Source organism: Protopterus annectens, chromosome 8.part0, assembly GCF_019279795.1.
Source record: "Protopterus annectens isolate FY-2018-M chromosome 8.part0, PAN1.0, whole genome shotgun sequence".
Taxonomy (NCBI): Eukaryota; Metazoa; Chordata; order Ceratodontiformes; family Protopteridae; genus Protopterus; species Protopterus annectens.
In genome coordinates, this window is record NC_056741.1 from 1,475,490,319 (window position 1) to 1,475,510,830 (window position 20,512).

At 42.8% G+C, this 20,512-nt stretch overlaps 1 protein-coding gene across 1 annotated transcript in view; it reads left to right on the plus strand.

Annotated features, from left to right (window-relative positions):
* NCAM1 (neural cell adhesion molecule 1) overlaps positions 1 to 20,512 on the plus strand; it is a 1,088,618-nt gene that overhangs the window by 472,913 nt on the left and 595,193 nt on the right. The window lies entirely within an intron of this gene.

Consider the following 20,512-nt stretch of genomic DNA (forward strand, 5'->3'; position numbering starts at 1 on the left):
TGATTTCAGTTTAACAGTGAATGGGGTTAACATCTTGTAATGTTCATTCATCTGCAGAATTCATAAAGCTGAGTTTACCAGATAAGATATGGGACTAGAAGAGATAATGTTGAACATAGTCACATCTAGCTAAACATTAGGAGGAACAAGACAATATGGACTGTAGCCCTTCACCTTTAGGGCTCATTTACAAAGATTGCAGCTTGAATATATAACATTTGCAATACAAATATAAGAGAGGGTCATAAATATTTCAGAGTGTTCACAGATTATTTCTGAGCAGTATTATCTCAGTAAAGGATTGACATACAAGGAGGTCTTAATGTGATAGTTACTGTCATATATCTTAAATGGCATCTGAGAACTCACTTCTTACCAGAAGACTGCAATAGTCATGCAACATTTCATTAGTCAGTGTAGCATACATGCAGACAGTGAAACCTTTCCTGAGCATTGTGGTAAGGAATCAGAAAAACATAAAATAACATGAGTCATTAGTGGAGGGTTTAATATTTATTCAGACCACGTGTTACTGAATTCTGAACATCTCTTCACTAAACAGCATTTTTTTTCTCTCTGTCAAGGTTGGTTTCAGTGACATGGTGACCAGTGAGGAGGATTGATATGGGGGAATAAGTGAGATAGAATCTCTACTCACAATTTTCATTCAGTCATTTTCCCATATGCTTTAACAGGTATATTACTGTGACCCACAGGCAATATAGTTGCAAATTAGCTTATGCACACAAGATTTATTTAATGAATGTGGCCTGGGTCACAGTGCAGAAAGCATCACAGCTGAACCCAAATGTGGTCTAAGTTGTAGCCATACAGCTGTGAAGATCCGGGATACTGTCTTGTCCACATGCCTTGACTTAAATACCTACATGCCTTTAAGGGGGCATATTGCAACATACTCACAGCTCAGTGGTAATCTGCATTATGTAGCTACACTTATGTAATGTAACTGCATCAAATAAACAGTAGAACTCAGAAGTGTTACCTGAGTACAAAGCTTATCTACCCCCCTTACATAAATGTGCACACCATAGAGTGCACCAACTTAAGTTAGAAATTCTCATTGGTCATGTTTTCACATTCTGCACACAAATTACTGTTGTTGGTGTGCCAGAGACAGAAAGGATAAATTCTAGCAGATAGACTTTCACCTTTATATTTACAGCTGGGTGATGATGTACATCTAGGGAGATCAGTTCAGCAATGCTATCACCTTTATATTTACAGCTGGGTGATGATGTACATCTAGGGAGATCAGTTCAGTAATGCTACACAAATGAACAGTAGTACACTTGACTGTAGATTGACACTTGACTGTAGATTGAGGCTTGTTGTCACTCTGAGTCACATATCACAGGATGGACTAACACATAATTCCTTTTTACAAAAGCAGTATAGTATGGCATTAAGTCCATGTCTACACATCAGAAAGTAAGTAATTGTAATAGGGTACATACATAGTACATACAGTGGGCTGGCTGAGACAGAAGAAAGAAATGTTGTACCATAGCAGGGTCAGTGGTTGAATGTATTATCTAGTGGTAGTGTCACACATTTATTCATTACTCCGTAGCAGCAGTGTGCAAGCAGGAGTGCAAAGCATACCAACTCTATAACGACCATACCTCATAGATGATAGACAAAGTGCATAGGGTATATGTAATTTGACCCACACTTGCAGTTATGCTGCCTATCCCTTGCACTGTAGGCACTTTAGATATCCATATGTACTGGGCCCTCTGTACGGCACTAGTGACTTTACATTCATCTTTACATATTCACTATGGTTATCACTTCTTAAATGCTCACTGTAGGTCTTGAGATGTACAGCAGCTTGCGCATTATATAACCAGTCTACATGGGTATAACCTATACATAAACATATCTGTGTAGATGCTCTGCAATGCGATGTTGAACACAGCATGTAGTATTAAGGATAAACATCTCCCCGTGTAATGGTGAGTGTGGAAGAGAGGTGAAGAAGAGAGTACAGGCAGGATGGAGTGGGTGGAGAAGAGTGTCAGGAGTGATTTGTGACAGACGAGTATCAGTAAGACTGAAAGGGAAGGTCTAAAAGAGGGTAGTGAGACCAGCTATGTTATATAGGTTGGAGACAGTGGCAGTGACAAAAAGGCAGGAGTCAGAGCTTGACGTGGCAGAGTTGAAGATGTTAAGATTTGCACTGGGTGTGATGAGTATGGGCAGGATTAGGAATAAGTATATTAGAGGGTCAGCCCAGGTTGGAAGGTTTGGAGACAAAGCCAGAGAGGCAAGATTACGTTGGTTTAGACATGTGCTGAGGAGGGATGCTGAGTATATTGGGAAAAAGATGCTAAGGATCAAGCTGCCAGGTAACAGGAAAAGAGGAAGGCCTAAGATAAGTGTTGTGGATGTGGTGAGAGAGGACATGCAGGTGGTTGGTGTGACAGGGCAAGATGCAGAGGACAGGAAGAAATGGAAACAGTTGATCTGCTGTATCTACCCATAAACACCTACCCATCAGTGTGCCAACAAGTGCAGATAATATGCCCATGCATGTGTCTGTGTTGTGTAACAACTGTGTCCATTTCTGTTAATTGGTGATGAAATTTTGAGAGCTGTGTTCAGGATGGCTAGCACCAATGGGGTTTGAATCCCAGTACTGCCAATGAAGAGTGAAATAACAGCAAAAAAGTGCACACAAGTCTATTTCAGTAATTAATTCATAAAATACAACCTGACCCTAAGAGCAAGAAGGGCATATGCACTGCTGTCTTGTGCAAGGACTTTCAACATCCACACCCAGACATGACTGCACACAGGCAACTTACTGAGCCAAGTTTTGGCCAAACATCCCGGTTCCCCTTCCTCACCTCTTTCTCTGTGAACCAGTGTCTTCCAATGCCCCTTTATCCATGATAATTGCCTTTTACACACACAAATATTTTCACATCTACTCTCATTATATTTCACCAACACACACACACACACACACACACACACACACACACACACACACACACACACACACACACACACACACACACACACACAATTCACAAATTCCCAGGGAGGGCTAGCAGAGATGTTCTTCGTGTTTCACTGATGCAGTCATTACATTTGGGTAATCCTGCTGGCAGGTTGCCCTCAGTCGGCCTGAATTCCAAAGTCTTGGGTCCTGTGTCGGTTGCTGTCGCCCCTTCCCTGACATCAGGTCGTCAGGGGAATAAAAGATGCAGCCAACTCCATTTTCTTCAGTCTTTCTTGCCGCACGGAGCCCGAAGCAGAAACAGTTCGCAAGTGCCGGTCGGACGACTCCTGAGATTTTCGTGTTCAAGTTTCAGATCCAAAGTCTTCAATAAAGGTAAGTACCCCATTGGGGAAACTTTTTTGTTGCTCCAGACCGATGTCAGAAAAAGTTAATAATTGTATTTCTTGAGGGAAGCAAATACCTCATAAGGACTTTCATTCTTACTGTATTCCTTGCCTAGGCCCTGATCACAACGTTTCAGGTTATCGGTTTTGTGCTAGATTTAACCAACGCACTATTAAGCGTCGGTATGATTTTGCATTAAACTATTTTGGACGCAGGTTTAATTATCCAGAAATGTCGTTGGATAGCCATCCAACTACCGGAGTTCACAAAAAACGCAAAGAAAAGGAGAGAGATAAACAACCGAGGCCCAAAACAAATGACGAGGCTTCTCCTAAGCCAGTTGCCAGTTCGCTGGTTCTTAGTGAGGCGTTTTCGCAGCCCCTGACACCTGCTACTTTAGAGTTGCAGGCCGCTACCAACACCCACGTGGAGTCGGCTATGCCACTGGAAACTCAAGGTATTGGAGCCTCGGACACTATTCCCTCAGATGGGTCCGGAGACGCTGAGCAGGCACTGGCTTCTGAGGGTGTATTCAGACCTAAACATCTTTACATTAAACCAACTTCAGCTTCAAAGGCAAAGACTAAAGCACCTTCAAAAGCAAAGAAACAAACTCAATAGCCACGTGGACAGGCCTCTATGCCTAAAAAACAGATGCTCAAAATGGCCGAAGACTTGATTACCTTGATCAGGGGTTCCCATCCCCCTCCTAATAAGAGGCCTAGGCAAGAGACAGACTATGAATCTTCAGATCAGGTTTCTATTTATTCTGATTCCTCTTCTGATCAGGAATATTCTCTTCCCCCCCATGAAGATTCTGATGCTGAAGAATCTATACCTTCAGCTTCTCCTCCTGAGGACTATTCTTTTGGGGAAACCTTGCATACAATGAGGGAGCATTTCCACTGGGAGAGCCAAGATTTTTCAGAATCTAAAAAGAGGCTCAGGGACTTCCTTTTACTACCTCAACACAGGCCTCTAGCCATTTCACCTGTGTTAGACATTGTAGATGATGTGTTTTCCAAGTCTAGTCTGACCCCTGACTCCTTACCTCCAGCTCCTGTTAAGCCTGACAGATATTACAGGTTTCCTGACTCTCATAAATTCCTTTTCAAAAACCCTGCTGCAGACCCAGAAACTATTTCACAGGGTCCCAAAGGAGTTAAGGCTTCCACTGCAAAACACCCTACTCCCTCTGACAGAGATTCTAGGGCACTGGATAGATGGGGAAAAAAGATTTACACTTCTGCTACCTTGGCTATAAGGGCCTTAAACTGTCAGTTTCATGTGCTCAAATATCAGCAACATGTCATGGCATTGCTTAAACAGAAAATGTTATTAAACTCTAAATGTGCAGAAAACAAGGAAATTCAAGATTTATTGCATGCAGCTGAACAAGTTGGAAAGCACACTTTGCAATGTGGTTTTGATTCTTTGGAGGCCTCCTGCAGGGCCGCAGTTACGGGTTCTGTAATTAGGAGGCATGCTTGGTTAAAGGAACAAAATCTGCCTGATCATGTCAAAGTTAAATTATTAGATGCACCTTTACAGCATGATACTTTGTTTGGTGTTAAGGCAGAAGAGGTGTTAAAGAAAATGGGAGGACAAAGCTAAATCTATGCAAACTGTCAAAGATTTTGTACAAGTACAGCCACCTAGGTTTAGTAGACACTGGCCTACAAAGAATTGGTCCTTTCCTGTGTCAGACAGACCTCAAAGGGGCAGATCCAGACTCCCTAGAGGCAGATCCTAGGCGCAAGGTTCATACAGGTCAAAGCAGTGGCGTGCTTCTACCTCCAAAGTTGGAGAAGACAAATCACAACCATACAGGAAACAGTCCCAATGACTTCCCCCTGCCTGCACCAAGCACTTATCTCCTGGCAGCACCCTTATGGGGAAAAATAGCACTTTTTTTCTCAAAATTGCCACATTATAACCCAGGACGAGTGGGTTCTAAACATAGTGTCACAAGGCTACAAGTTCCACTTCCATACCCTGCCAAAGGCAAACGTTTGGCCAAATCTGCCAAAAAATCAATGGGCAGAGGCACAAAAACAAGTCTCATCCCTCATGGACATGAGGGCCATTCAGCAAGTACCAGAACAAGAGCAGGGGCAAGGATTTTACTCAAGACTGTTCTTGGTACCCAGAAAGGACAAGGCCTGGAGAACAATACTGGACCTATCTATTCTAAACACTTTCCTGGATATACCAAAATTCAAAATGTTGACTTTGCAGCAGCTTCTGCCCATGCTGGGCAAGAAGGCTTGGCTTGTAACTTTAGACCTAAAAGAGGCATACCTGCATGTCCCAATCAGACAATCATGCAGAAGATACCTCAGATTCAAGGCTGGCTCAATGCATTACCAATTCTCTGCACTGCCCTTTGGCTTATCTACTGCGCCCAGGGTCTTTACAAAGTGCCTGGCACCAGTAATTGCATTCTGCAGACAAAGAGGAATGCAAATATATCCTTACTTGGACGACTACCTAATTCAAGCAGAGAACAAGGATATTCTTCTACAGCATCTGGCGTTTGTGAAATGACTTCTAACATGCCTAGGGTACACAGTCAACGAAAAGAAATTAAAACTAGTACCCTCTCAAGAGATAATATTCCTGGGTGCAAGCTTAAATACAACTGCCCAGATGGCTTATCTCACGCCAGACAAACAAATGCAACCGACTACCTATTTCAAAATATTAGCAACAAAGGCCCAGTTATCTGCAAGAAAAATTCTGCAGGCTTTGGGCTTCATGGCATCCTGCATCCTACTAATTCCATATGCAAGACTGCATATGAGGAAACTTCAGTGGTACCTAAAAAGTGTTTGGACTCAACATTGCCACAGCCTGGAAACAATGATTACTCTAATTCCCTGCCTGCAACAGGAGTTTAAATGGTGGGCGAAGGCTTGTCACCAGAACAAGGGACAGCCATTCACATTACCCCCAGCTAGGCAGACTCTAACAACGGACGCATCAGATTAGGCCTGGGGGGCCCACGTGGCAGGAAGATGCATTCAGGGCATATGGTCCGCAAACCAAATGCATCTACATATCAATCAAAAAGAGATGCTAGCTGTTCAAAATGCCTTGACAGCCTTCAAGGACCTACTTCATCCGGGCCAACTACTGATAAAGACAGACAACACCACGGTTATGTTGTATATAAACAAGCAGGGGGCACACATTCCTACCCCCTTTGCAGACTAGCCATGGCTTTGTGGGACACAGCATTGACTTACCAAGTACATCTGCAGTCACAATTCCTGCCAGGAAAGGAAAATACTCTGGCAGACGAACTAAGCAGAAACATCATGGATCCCCACGAGTGGCAGCTGGATCCACAAGTCTTCAGCATGGTAACAAGGAAATGGGGATGCCCGGACATAGATCTATTTGCCTCCCCTCACAACTACCAACTAAAAAGATTCTGCACAAGGACTTATCACAGACAAGCATGGAAAGTGGATGCCTTAACTTTCCACCACTGCCTCTCCTCCCCAAGGTACACCTAAAGGTCAGACAGGAGAAGCCAAAGATGATACTGATTGCCCCAGACTGGCCCCGCCAGTACTGGTATCCTATCCTAAGGAACTTGTCGCAATGCCCAGCCTGGACCTTACCTCAAATACCTCATCTACTGTCCCAACAAAACAATCAGATCCTGCACAGCCAACTTTAAACCTGGCAGCATGGCGGATAATGTAGTCATACAAAACACACCTCTCAGTAAAGCTGTGATGGATGTCATTTTGGAAGCCAGAAGGCCTAGTACTAGAAAATCTTATGCTGGAAAATGGAAGAGATTCTGTGTTTGGAACCAGGCACAAGGAACTGATACAGCTGTACCAAATATTCCTCAGATTTTGCAATACTTAACTGAGATGCTGGATAAAGGCCTCTCTTTTTCATCAATTAAAATTCATGCCTCTGCCATTTCGGCTCATTACAATACAGAGCCACCAATCTTTTCTCATCCTTTACAAAGGCAGTACCTCAGAGGAGCCAAAAATGTAAGGCCTCCAATGAAATCACCAATACCTGCATGGGACCTCAACTATGTCTTGGAAAAACTCACCCTGCCTCCTTTTGAGCCAGCTACTACTGCTGATATAAAGTTTTTATCTTGGAAAACAGCTCTGCTCCTAGCAATAACTTCTGCAAGACGGGTTTCAGAGCTACAGGCACTCATGGCTGTGGAACCTTTTATCATTTTTTATCCAGACAGGGTCTCTCTGAGGACAAACCCAACATTTATGCCTAAGGTGGTGTCCAGTGTGGCCCTTAACCAAACTATTCATTTGCCAACTTTTTATTCAAATCCACAGAACAAGGGGGAGAGAATTCTGCTCTCTTTGGACATACACAGACAACTTAGATTCTACTTTTGGACAGAACCAAAGTTTTCAGGAAGTCAGAGCAATTACTAGTGGCATATGCTGCAGGATCACAAGGAAAGGCTATCTCAAAGCAGACTATTTCAAAGTGGATAGGCCACTGCATTCGTTTCTGCTATTTACTGCATGGCAAGCCAGTGCCTAAGGGCATTAGGCCACATTCAACCAGAGCTGCAGCCACTTCAGCATACTTTCTCAGGGGAGTACCAACCAAATACATTTTAGAGGCTGCTACTTGGAATTCAGTGCACACCTTTACAAAGCATTATCATCTGCCAATCTACTCTAAATCCAGGGCAGGCTTTGCCACTGCAGTTCTGCAGGGCCTCATAGCCGCTGCTAATGCCGTTTAGCTCCAGCCTCCCAACCATAGCTTTGGGACTCTACCCAAATGTAATGACTGCAACAGTGAAGCACAAAGAACATAGTACAGTTGTGTACACTTACCATAAATGTAGATGTTCGAGTGTATTCACTGTTGCAGTTCAGGTTACCCTCCCGCCATCCCCCTTCTTTCTGCTGGAACTTATCTTTCCTTCTCTGATTTATACAACCTATGTGATGTATTTGCTTGTAGATGAAGGTAAAGTTTATATTGGTGCATGTATTTTTTTATATATATATATATATATATATATATATATATATATATATATATATATATATATATAGATAAATTTTGGCTACCCTTTAGGGGGCACCTGACATCGGGGGCAAGAAAAACTGAAGAAAATGGTGATGGCTGCATCTTTTATACCCCTGACGACCTGACGTTAGGGAAGGGGTGACAGCAACCAAAGCAGGACCCAAGAATTTGGAATTCAGGCCGACTGAGGGCAACCTGCCAGCAGGATTACCCAAATGTAATGACTGCAACAGTGAATTCACTTGAACATCTACATTTATGGTAAGTGTACACAACTGTACTTTCTGCAGTTCCCCACAACTTTCTTTGTGGCATGGATGGAAGTGTCACTACTCTGGATAAGGGCCAGAGATACCCAGTTGCCTGTCTGCTGTTACTCAAGCCAAATGTAGATGTACCAGTTCATTTCTTTCAATGGTGATAGGACTAAACTGTTTAATGGGAGAAGTGTGCCACACTGTTTATTAACCAGTAGTGTAAATAATGCCTATCCTCTGCTCTGATAAAAAATAGTGCATACACAAAAATACAATAAATAATAGATGGCAGTCAGAAGGAGCTTGAAGGTGAATAAATCAAATGTATTTAAATAATAAATGTAATATTGCATATACAAATATATATATATATATATGTGTGTGTATATATATATATATATATATACACACACACACACACACACACACACACACACACACGCATACAAATAAACAAATATATGTATATATATATATATATATATATATATATATATATATATATATATATATATATATAGATGGGGTTCCTATTTGATGACCGAAGACGCATTCTTTCGAATGCGTCTTCGTCGAACTTGAAAGGACGAAAAGGCAAAATGATGAAGCGGCATATAAGCGAATTCTTTCCCTGGGAAAGAAATCGCTTGGCCGCGTCCATTACTTTGCTGTTTTCCTCACTGTAGTGCAATCTCGGAGTTGGCATATTTAAGTAGAGGTGGTGTGGGGGGTGTTATGTTTTAAGTGGGTCCCCCCCCCCCCCTGGAAAAAATCGCTGTTCTGAGCGTTCGAGTTTGTAAGCTTTCGCTTACATGGGGGTCAATAAATCATCTTTTGCTTTTCTAAGCATTCGATAATTTAATATAGACGTATACACACACACACACACACACACACACACACACACACATGGGTGGTACACACAGGGAAGTAAAATAAAAGGCAATAAAAATAGAATGTGTAAAAATGAAGTTGCAGGTACCAGAGTTTCCCATCTCGCACTGCATAAATATTAGCCATAACTGTCATAAGTTAGATAAATTAATAAGTAGTGTTCAAGTAGATACATTTTTGTATATGGATACACAACACAGGCAAATCAAGGCAGTATCAATACATACTGTAGTACTTGTTGTAGTAGCATAGCTAGGGTGGGGCAAGAGGGGCAACTGCCCTGGGAGCAAAGAGCTAGGGGACATTATCCATCATCCCAGTCACTCTTTAGTGCAATATTGGCTTTTAAAAGCCGGTATTGCATTTGCAGTGAAACCTGAGTGATATAGCACTCAGTGTGTAGTCTAAATTGTTGCAACTGTTGCTAAAGTGTATATATATATATATATATATATATATATATATATATATATTTTTTTTTTTTTTTTTTTTAACTGAAACTTGAGAACCATAGCACTGCGTGCAGGCAAAGTATAAACTGTAGCAACTGTTTGCTACATTTGTTTTTTTTTGTTTGTTTTTTTTTTGGGGGGGGGGGGGTTCATTCAGAATAGAAGTCATCAAGTTTAGAAACACAGCACACTTCAAAATACGGGTCTATATTAGAACATCGAAATTTCAGCGAACGCTGGCGACATCGAACATGCAGAACAGCTAATTTTTTCCTAAGGAAAAAATTTGCTGTTCCGAAACACATACACACAACACAAGCACACCAAGCAAACAGCAATCCACACACATACACCTAAAATCTTACAGCTAACCCTACACTAAACTGTACAAACACCACTAACTATCCACTTACCTTAACTCAAATCCTAACCGTAAGGTCCGTCACTATCACACACTCACCTCACCCACGCCCTAACCGTAACTTGCCCTAACCCCTCACGTCCACACAATCGCACACATACATAACCCGCGCCCTAACCCTAACTCACCTAACCCGTGCCCAATCGCACACTTACCTGAACCCGACCCGTAACTTTCCACGACCGCGTTGAAAATAGCGAAACAACAGAAATGGACAACCAAATTCTTTCCCTAGGAAAAAATTCGGTTTTCTGTCGCTTCGCTATTTTTAGGGTTCGCTGAATAGGGGTCGATGTTAGAACATTCGAAATTATGAAATTTTCGATGTTCTAATATAGACAAAATACATTCTCTGTACTTGAAAAGTCACACCTTCTAAGCCATGCAAGTGTAGATGAACAAGAGGGAAGAGAACGAAGAAAAATACAGTAAATTAAAGTCAGTTTACATTATTTTCTGCCATTACCTCTGGTATCACATAGTGTTTGTCCTTTCATACTGGGTTTGCTATGGTGGAGTTGGTGTATACAAGTAAGTGGGTATGGGGAAGTCTGCCTACATAAGTGCAGGTTTTTAATGCTTTTTTTGTGATTGTTTTATGATCACAAGTACACGATTTGTTCATCAGTGTTGTTTACATGGTCAGCAATTGCATATTCGATTATATGTGATTGACTGCATGATGGATGATAGTTTTGGTAGTTGATGAGTGATGTGGTTGAAGCCTTCTCCTGGTACTACTAATTCACACCTTACTGCCCTTAGCACTGTCTGAACTATAGAAAATAACTGTTGGGCACTGCAGTGTCTAGACATCTGTGTAGTATTAATGGTACTGCATATACCATGGTACAGCAGTGCTTCTAGAAGGCAGATTTGAGTGACTGGCTTATAGGTTACTGGGTAGCTTAGCCTGTTTTGTTCTGCCCTCTGCACATTATTGCATGTTTTTTTTTTTTAGTTCTACCTCCTACTATATCTGCTTGTAGTTTTTAGTTTCATTCATTATTACAAAGGAAACTGACAACTAGTATATGTGGACATGAAAGCCTAATGACCAGTTGATACTATGACAGACATTTGGGATACTCTTAATACATTGTTCTGTGTATCTCCTGTATTTTGCTAAGCTTTAGACATTTTGTTTGTTGTTGCATTGTGTAATGCCCCAGGATTTTAGTGCACCATACAGATCACAAACAGCACTTTGGTGTGCTGCAACGGTTTCTGAATTCCATTCATTGTCTAGATGAAACATACTGTGTTTTTAGGAAAGTCTGCATCTGCCCAGCGTTGTATTATGATAAGACTTGTATCTCTTTGCCATCACCTATGGCATAGTCATTTGTCATGCGTGCATAGTGTGCCATCACAGATATGCTTGGTGACTGAGGACTGTATAATTTTCATTTGCATGGAAAGAATTTCTTCCCCCTGTGTATTATCCTGTTTGACCTGAATGATGGGTGGATTATCAATTTATTTCTAAAAAAAGGAGTAGGTATCCTGGGAGAGAGTCCTATATTCCAGTTTGTCTTCTAAAGAGGAATGGGCCTGTACTTGCTAACTTGGTGAATTCTCACTCTCTCTGAATTTCTTTACACCACTGTGGTGGAGTGAGCAGCAGTTTTGGCATAAGGTAACCTGTGCTGTCAAGTTGTAATCTGAAAATGTTGTCAGGTTATAATCTGAAAAGCTGATTTGATTCTTCTAATGCTGCAGTATGATATACTCTGGCAGAGTAGAACAGCAGCATTTCACAGGTTTCTTTTGCTCCTGTTTTTGGCTCCCCACAGGTGGCCCCAGATGTTCATCGTGTTTCACTGTTGCAGTCCTTACTCTTGGCTTATCCTGCTGGCAGGCTACCCTCAGTCGGCCAGAATTCCAAAGTCTAGGTCGGGCGTCGGTTGCTGTCGCCTCTTCCCTGACATCAGTGCGCCAGGGGTATAAAAGATGCAGCCAATGCCACTTTCTTCAGTCTTTCTTGCCACACGGTGCCCGAAGCAAAAGTAGTTCGCAAGTGCCGGTCGGCCAACTCCTGAGATTTTCAAATCCGAATTTCAGAACCGAAGTCTTCATTAAAGCTAAGTACCCCATTGGGGAAACTTTTTTCTTGCTCCAGACCGATGTCAGAAAAAGTTAACAATTGTATTTCTTGTGGGAAGCAAATACCTCATAAGGATTTTCACTCTTACTGTATTCCTTGCCTAGGCCCTGATCACAACGTTGCTAGCTGTCGGTTTTGTGCTAGATTTAACCAACGCACTATCAAGCGTCAGTTCGATTTTGCATTTCATTACTTTGGCCGAAGATTTAATTATATAATGCCGTCGGACCAGCCGACAACCGGAGTTTACAAAAAATGCAAGGACAATGACAAGGATAGGCATCCGAGGTCCAAAATCGACGACAAAGCCTCTACTAGGCCAGTTGCCGGTTCTCAGTGAGGTGCTTTCGCAGCCCCTGGCACCCGCTACCTCAGAGCCACAGGCCGCTACCGACTCCCACATGGAGCCGACTGGGCCTCTGGATACTCAAGGTATTGGACACTCGGAAATCATTCCCTCAGATGGGTCCGGAGCCGCTGATCAGGCATCGGCTTCTGAGGGTGTCTTCAGACCTACACAACTATATATTAAGCCATCTTCAGCTTCAAAGACTAAAGCAGCTCTAAAGACAAAGAAACAAGTACAGCATTCTCCTACTCAGACTTCCATGCCTAAAAAACAGATGCTCAAAATGGCCGAAGACCTAATTACTTTGATCAGGGGCTCCCATCCCCCTCCTGATAAGAGGCCTAGGCAAGATACAGAGTGTGATTCTTCTGATCAGGTATCTATTTCCTCTGATTCCTCTTCTGAACAGGATTACTCCATGCTTCCCTATGAGGATTATGTTACTGAATAATCCATTCCTTCAGCCTCTCCTCCTGAGGATTATTCTTTTGGGGAAACCCTGCATACTATGAGGGAGCATTTCCACTGGGAGAGCCAAGATTATTCTGACTCTAAAAAAAGGCTCAGAGACTTTCTGCTTCTTCCTCAGCACAGACCCCTTGCTATTCCACCTGTTCTAGACATTGTAGATGATGTATTTTCAGAGTCCGGCCTGTCCCCTGACTCTTTAACCCCTGCACCTGCTAAGCCAGACAGATATTACAGGGTCCCAGATTCTCATAAATTCCTATATAAAAACCCCGCTGCTGACCCAGAAACTATATCTCAGGGTCCCAAGGGGGTTAAAGCTTCCACTGCAAAAAACCCTGTCTCCTCTGATAGGGATTCTAGGGCTCTAGACAGATGGGGGGAAAAGTCTACACTTCTGCTACCCTGGCTGTAAGGGCTTTAAATTGTCAGTTTCATATGCTTAAATATCAGCAATATTTAATGTCACTGCTTAAACAGAAAATGTTGACAAGTACTGAATGTTCAGAGAACAAGGAATTGCAGGATTTATTGCATGCAACTGAACAAGTGGGAAAGCATACTTTGCAATGTGGTTATGATTCACTGGAGGCCTCTTGTAGGGCCGCTGTTACAGGTTCTGTTATTAGAAGGCATGCTTGGTTAAAGGAACAGAATCTGCCTGATCATGTTAAAGCAAAATTATTGGATGCACCATTACAGCATGATACTTTGTTTGGTACTAAAGCAGAAGAGGTGTTGAAAAAAATGGAGGATAAAGCAAAATACATGAAGACAGTCAAGGATTTCTTACAGGTACAGCCACCCAGGTTTAGCAGGAACTGGCCTTCTAAAAATTGGTCCTTTCCAGTGTCAGACAGACCACAAAGAGGCAGATACAGGTGTCCCAGAGGCAGATCTCAGCCCCAAGGCTCATACAGACTTAAACAATGGGGTGCTCCTACCTCCAAAAGCGGAGAAGATAAATCACAACCTTACAGGAAATAGTCCCAATGACTTTCCTCTACCAGTCCCAAACAGTTTTCTTTTGACAGCCCCCTTTTTGGGGAAAAACTAGCACTTTTTTCATCAAATTGACAAATGGTTACCCAAGACAAATGGGTCCTGAACATAGTGTCCCAAGGCTACAGGTTCCATTTTCACACTCTACCAAGGTCAAAGGGCATGCCAGACCTGCCACACACTCAATGGGCAGAGGCACAAAAGCAAATTACAGCCCTCATGGACATGAGGGCCATTCAGCAAATACCTCAACAAGAGCAGGGGCAACGATTTTACTCCAGACTTTGCCTAGTACCCAGGAAGGACAAAACTGGAGACCAATACTGGACCTGTCTATACTAAACATGTTTCTGGAAGTTCCAAAATTCAAGATGTTGACTCTACAGCAGCTACTGCCCATGCTGGGCAAGAGGGCTTGGCTCATATCTTTGGACCTAAAAGAGGCATACCTGCATGTCCCAGTCAGACAATCTTCCAGAAGATACCTCAGATTCATGGCTGGCTCAATGCATTACCAATTCTCAGCACTGCCCTTTGGCTTATCAACTGTGCTCAGGGTCTTCAGAAAATGCCTGGCACCAGTAATTGCGTTTTACAGACAAAAAGGAATTCAAATATATCCCTACCTTGACTGCCTAATTCAAGCAGAGAACAAAGACACTCTTCTAAAGCATCTGGCGTTTGTAAAAAGATTACTAATTGGCCTAGGGTACACAGTAAACAAAAATAAATCAAAACTAGTGCCCTCTCAAGAGATAATATTCCTGGGTGCAAGCTTAAATACAACTGTCCAGATGGCTTATCTCACGCCAGACAAGCAAAAGCAACTGACTACTTACTTCAAGAAATTGGCAACAAAAACCCACTTATCTGCAAGGAAAATCCTGCAGGCCTTGGGTTTCATGGTATCCTGCATTCTACTAATTCCATATGCCAGACTGCATATGAGGAAACTACAGTGGTATCTGAAAAGTGTTTGGACTCAGCATTGCCACAGCCTGGAGACAGTAATTGCACTCATTCCCTGCCTACAACAGGAGTTTCGATGGTGGGCAGAAGCCTGTCACCACAACAAGGGTCTGCCATTCAGTTTACCCACAGCCAGACAGACACTGACAACGGATGCATCAGATTATGCCTGGGGGGGCCCATATGGCAAGAAAATGTATTCAGGGCACATGGCCTGCAAACCAGATGCATCTTCACATCAGTCAAAAAGAGATGCTAGCTGTTCAAAATGCCCTGACAGCTTTCAAGGACCTGCTTCATCTAGGACAGTTACTGATAAAGGCAGACAACACTATGGTTATGTGGTACATAAACAAGCAGGGAGGTACACATTCCTACCCCCCCTGCAGACAAGCAATGACCTTATGGGACACAGCATTGGCTTTTCACGTTCACCTGCAAGCACAATTCCTGCCAGGAAAAACAAATACTCTGGCAGATGAACTAAGCAGAAACCTCATGGATCCCCACAAATGGAAACTGGATCCACAAGTCTTCAGTATGATAATAAGGAATTGGGGATGCCAGACATCGATCTATTTGCCTCCCCCCACAACTGTCAATTGCAGAGATTTTGCTCAAGAATTTATCACAAGCAAGAATGGAAAGTGGACGCCCTTTCATTCAGCTGGAAAAATCTAACAGTATATGCTTTTCCCCCACTGCCTCTCCTTCCCAGAATACTCCTAAATGTCAGACAAGAGAAGCCAAAAATGATACTGATTGCACCAGACTGGCCACGCCAGCACTGGTACCCAATCCTAAAGAGCTTGTCTCAATGTCCAGCAAGGATATTGCCTCAAACATCTCACTTGCTGACCCAACAAAACAATCAGATCCTGCACAGCCAACTCAGAACCTTAAATCTGGCAGCATGGCGGATAATGTAGCCATTCAGAACACACCACTTTCAAAAGCTGTTATGGATGTTATCTTGGAGGCCAGGAGGCCCAGTACCAGAAAATCTTATGCAGAAAAATGGAAGAGATTCTGTGCTTGGAACCAGGAACAAGGCATTGACACGTCTGTACCAAATATTCCTCAGATTTTACAATACCTAACTGAGATGCTGAACAAAGGCCTTTCTTTCTCATTAATTAAGATTCATGCCTCTGCCATTTCAGCCCATTAAAATACGGAACCACCTATCTTTTCTCATTCTTTAATAAGGCAGTACCTCAGAGAGGCCAAAAGCATTAGGCCTCCAAAGAGAGCACCAATTCCGGCCTGGGACCTCAATTATGTTTTGGAAAAACTCACACTGCCTCCTTTCAAGCCAGTATGAACAGCGGATATAAAATTCTTATCCTGGTAAACAACTCTGCTCCTAGCAATAACCTCTGCAAGGCGAGTCTCGGAGTTACAAGCACTCATGGCTGTGGAACCTTTCATCATTTTTCATCCAGACGGGGTTTCTCTGAGAACAAACCCTACATTTATGCCTAAGGTGATGCCCAGTGTGGCCCTCAACCAAACCATTCACTTGCCTACCTTTTACCCAAATCCACAGAACAAGGGTGAGAAAATTCTGCATTCTTTGGACATACACAGGCAGTTACGCTTCTACTTGGACAGAACTAAAGCTTTCAGAAAGACTGAGCAACTTTTAGTGTCATATGCTGCAGGATCACAAGGAAAGGCTATCTCAAAACAGGCTATTTCTAAGCTGATAGGCCATTGCATCCGTTTCTGCTATTTTCAACTTGGCAAATCAGTGCCTATGGGCATTAGGCCTCATTCCACTAGAGCAGCAGCCACTTCAGCAGCCTCCCTCAGAGGAGTACCAACCAAAGATATCTTAGAGGCTGCAACTTGGAGTTCAGTGCACACCTTTACAAAGCACTACCACTTGCCTCTCTAGTCTAAGTCCAGAGCAGGCTTCGCCACTGCAGTTCTGCAGGGCCTCATAGCCTCTCCTAATCCTGTTTAGCCCAGCCACCCATCCTCAGCTTTGGGATTCTACCCAAGAGTAATGACTGCAACAGTGAAACACGATGAACATAGTACAGTTGTGTACCTACCATAAATGCAGATGTTCGAGTGTATTCACTGTTGCAGTCCAGGTTACCTACCCACCATCCCCCTTCTCTTTGCTGGGACTTATCTGCACTTCTCTATCCTATACAACCTTTTTGGTGTATTTGCTTGTAGATGAAGGAAATGTTATTTTTGTGCATGCATTTCTTATTGGCATATTTTTCGGCCTACCAATTTGGGGCACCTGACATCTGGGGCAAGAAAAACTGAAGAAAATGGCGTCGGCTGCATTTTTTATACCCTTGGCGCACTGACGTCAGGGAAGAGGCGACAGCAACCGACGCCGGACCTAGACTTTGGAATTCTGGCCGACTGAGGGTAGCCTGCCAGCCGGATAACCCAAGAGTAATGACTGCAACAGTGAATACACTCGAACATCTACATTTATGGTAGGTACACAACTGTACTTTCTTCTCCTTGTGATCTGGATCGACTGGTTCCACCTTAGACTCAATTGAGCTGTAACCAACTCATGTCCAGGACCACTAAGGAGATTGAGGGTCCTGATGCGGCATCACATGGATGTCAGGAAGTTATTTTCTCATATTTCCCATCACTTTTGCAAGGGGCTGATGTCAGCAGGATGCCTCACTACCCTCGAGTATCAGCTTGTGGTTGTTTCCCTTGTCTCCACTATGGAAAACAAACACAACAGTGCACCCTGAGCACACACATTTCAATCCTCCTGCCAGGATTGACCTGCACTTCCACCCCTACTAGTACCTCAGATGCCCGAGCCACTAATCAAACCCTGGGCTGTAGCCAGAGGTTTATCTTACAGTGCCACCACACTGGCAGCAGTACTCCATAAGTTGTGCTGTCACTGTAAAGTGAGGACATTTGTTTTTTGTTTTTTATAATGTAACCTCTTCCAGTCTTTTTCATGGGTTGATGCACTTTTAAATAACATGTCTCTTTGAAATAATAAAGCTGATATGCATACTGTTTTATTCCTTTTTTCCTCTACCATTTGTAATAAGAATGTCTGACATTTCTTAACAAGAATTAATAAAGAATTCATCTGACAAACAAATGGTAAAAAAATATAGTCTGAGATTTGTGCTGAAGAAGTTTAATATTTGCAGTCTAGAGAAGGAGCAGCTGGTACACCAGATTTTCATCAGATCAAATGCACAGCAGGTTACAGCAGTTTAACAGAAGAAAAATACAGACTATTTTTATCCACTGGTAGGCTCAGGTGGGAATAAACAGAACACTTTTTGTTTCTGGAATGAGAAACTAAACACTGAGGAAGGATGTCAGTCTGATCTGCAATTGTACAAATGGGGAGTGATGCTTACCCAATAAAGGCTTAGCTGAGATGTTGTTGATTCCATGCTCCTTCATGTAAGACTGGCTTGCTAAAGGCTTCAGACTGGGAGTTAGGTGGTGGTAATCTTGCAACGCCACTGCTGTAGCTGTTTCAACAACACTTCTCCAAATACAAAGTAGATTGAATTAATGAAGAAATGCACAAAGGAAGGCTAGCAATATTAAGAAATTGCTTTTGGCTTAGACACTGGCTCTTTAGTAGTAATAAAACATCTTTCTTGCCATAGTCAGCTGTACAAATCCCTACTGTATTTCAGTGTTCTATTTGGAGTTTCCATCTCAACAGCAGACCTCAGCCAATGAACCCTAGCTACCTTACTAGCCATTCTCCCTGCCTGTTTATTTAACACCACATAACTCAGTTAAATTTTTCATCTAGTAGTTGCAGTGCAGCTGACCTCTTTTGGCATTGTTGTCCTGCACAGCAACCTCCATTGAACATTTCCTGACGTTTTCCATATTGCATTCTCACGTTAGGCCTGTCACCATTATTAGTTGCATTGAAATCTGTTTTATTTACTGAAATCACTTCAGAGCTTTTCTTGAAGTTGACATTAGAGACACAAAAGTACTTAAGATTTCTGTAGCTGTTAAAAGGCATCTGTGTTGTCTTCTGTAAAGGCTTTTATTGCAAAGTCATCTACGGGCTTTGTGAGTGTTTTGCAGCAGTGTTTTGGTTCTCTGACAATGATTCTCCTTTTTATTGTCTGTGATCTTGGTGGTAGTTTTGTAGCTTGGATTTGCAGTATAATATTCTCCTCATGTGTTGAAAGCTTAAGTAGTTTGGTCATCCTGATGATAGCAAGAGATGATTTCTAACTATAGAATGTATTTGTTTGGTGAAAATAAGTCCTGTGAAAGATGGAAAAATGGACTGAGGTTACTAAACTGGAAAAAGTGTAGCCTGGCTGAGTGTCACAGAAGGATGGAGCTCTACCTGAGAGCCTGGGGACTGGGGTTTGATTTGTGGACTAGGCACTGGAAGAACTAGGGGGGGAGGGATAAGCATGAAGGGACAAAACCTGCTTGCCTCTCCCTGGGTAGTTTGGGGTTTGTGTTGTGAGGCACTTAGGTCAGTGCATTCTCCCTGGTGGAGACCAGCGAGACCACCACTTGAGCTGCTTGTAGATTACACAGTTTGCAGCGGTAAAGGGACATAATCTGAGGCAGCCCATTGCACAGACCTCACTAGTGCCTCATCACCTGCACACCAGGCTAGGGACAGAGTGAAAGTAGAAAAATGTTCAAACCTCCCTGATGGCTGCCTAGATGATGGCACCTCTCAGTCAGCTATCATCCAGTAGGGACCAAATGGGCTGAGTTAAAAGAGGTCCAATGATCAAGAGTCAGCAGGAGCAAAAAGTTGAATCAGTAGAAATTGCAGCAGGACGTATCAACACAGATGAAGGTACGATCTCTGTAGTGACTGTAGTTCATGCTACTTTCTTCAGAGAGGAAACCGATTGTTTTCATGAGGCATGTTATAATTTTGATTGGATCAGGAGAGGTACATCAAGACACAACATATTTCACAGTGCAAAAACAAAAGTAGCAAGCTGGGCAGGCAAAAAAGCTAAATGCGACTGCCATTACCAGATGTGGCTCCACTGGCTAAGCATGGCAGGAGATGCACTTATCACCGGGTTAAAGACTGTCCAAACAGAGGTGAACATGTTATCATTTCTGCTTGGCTCCTATGGCTTAGTAATGTGTGTGTGCGTGTGTGTATGTGTGGGGGGGGTGCCTGTTGTATTACTAGAGCC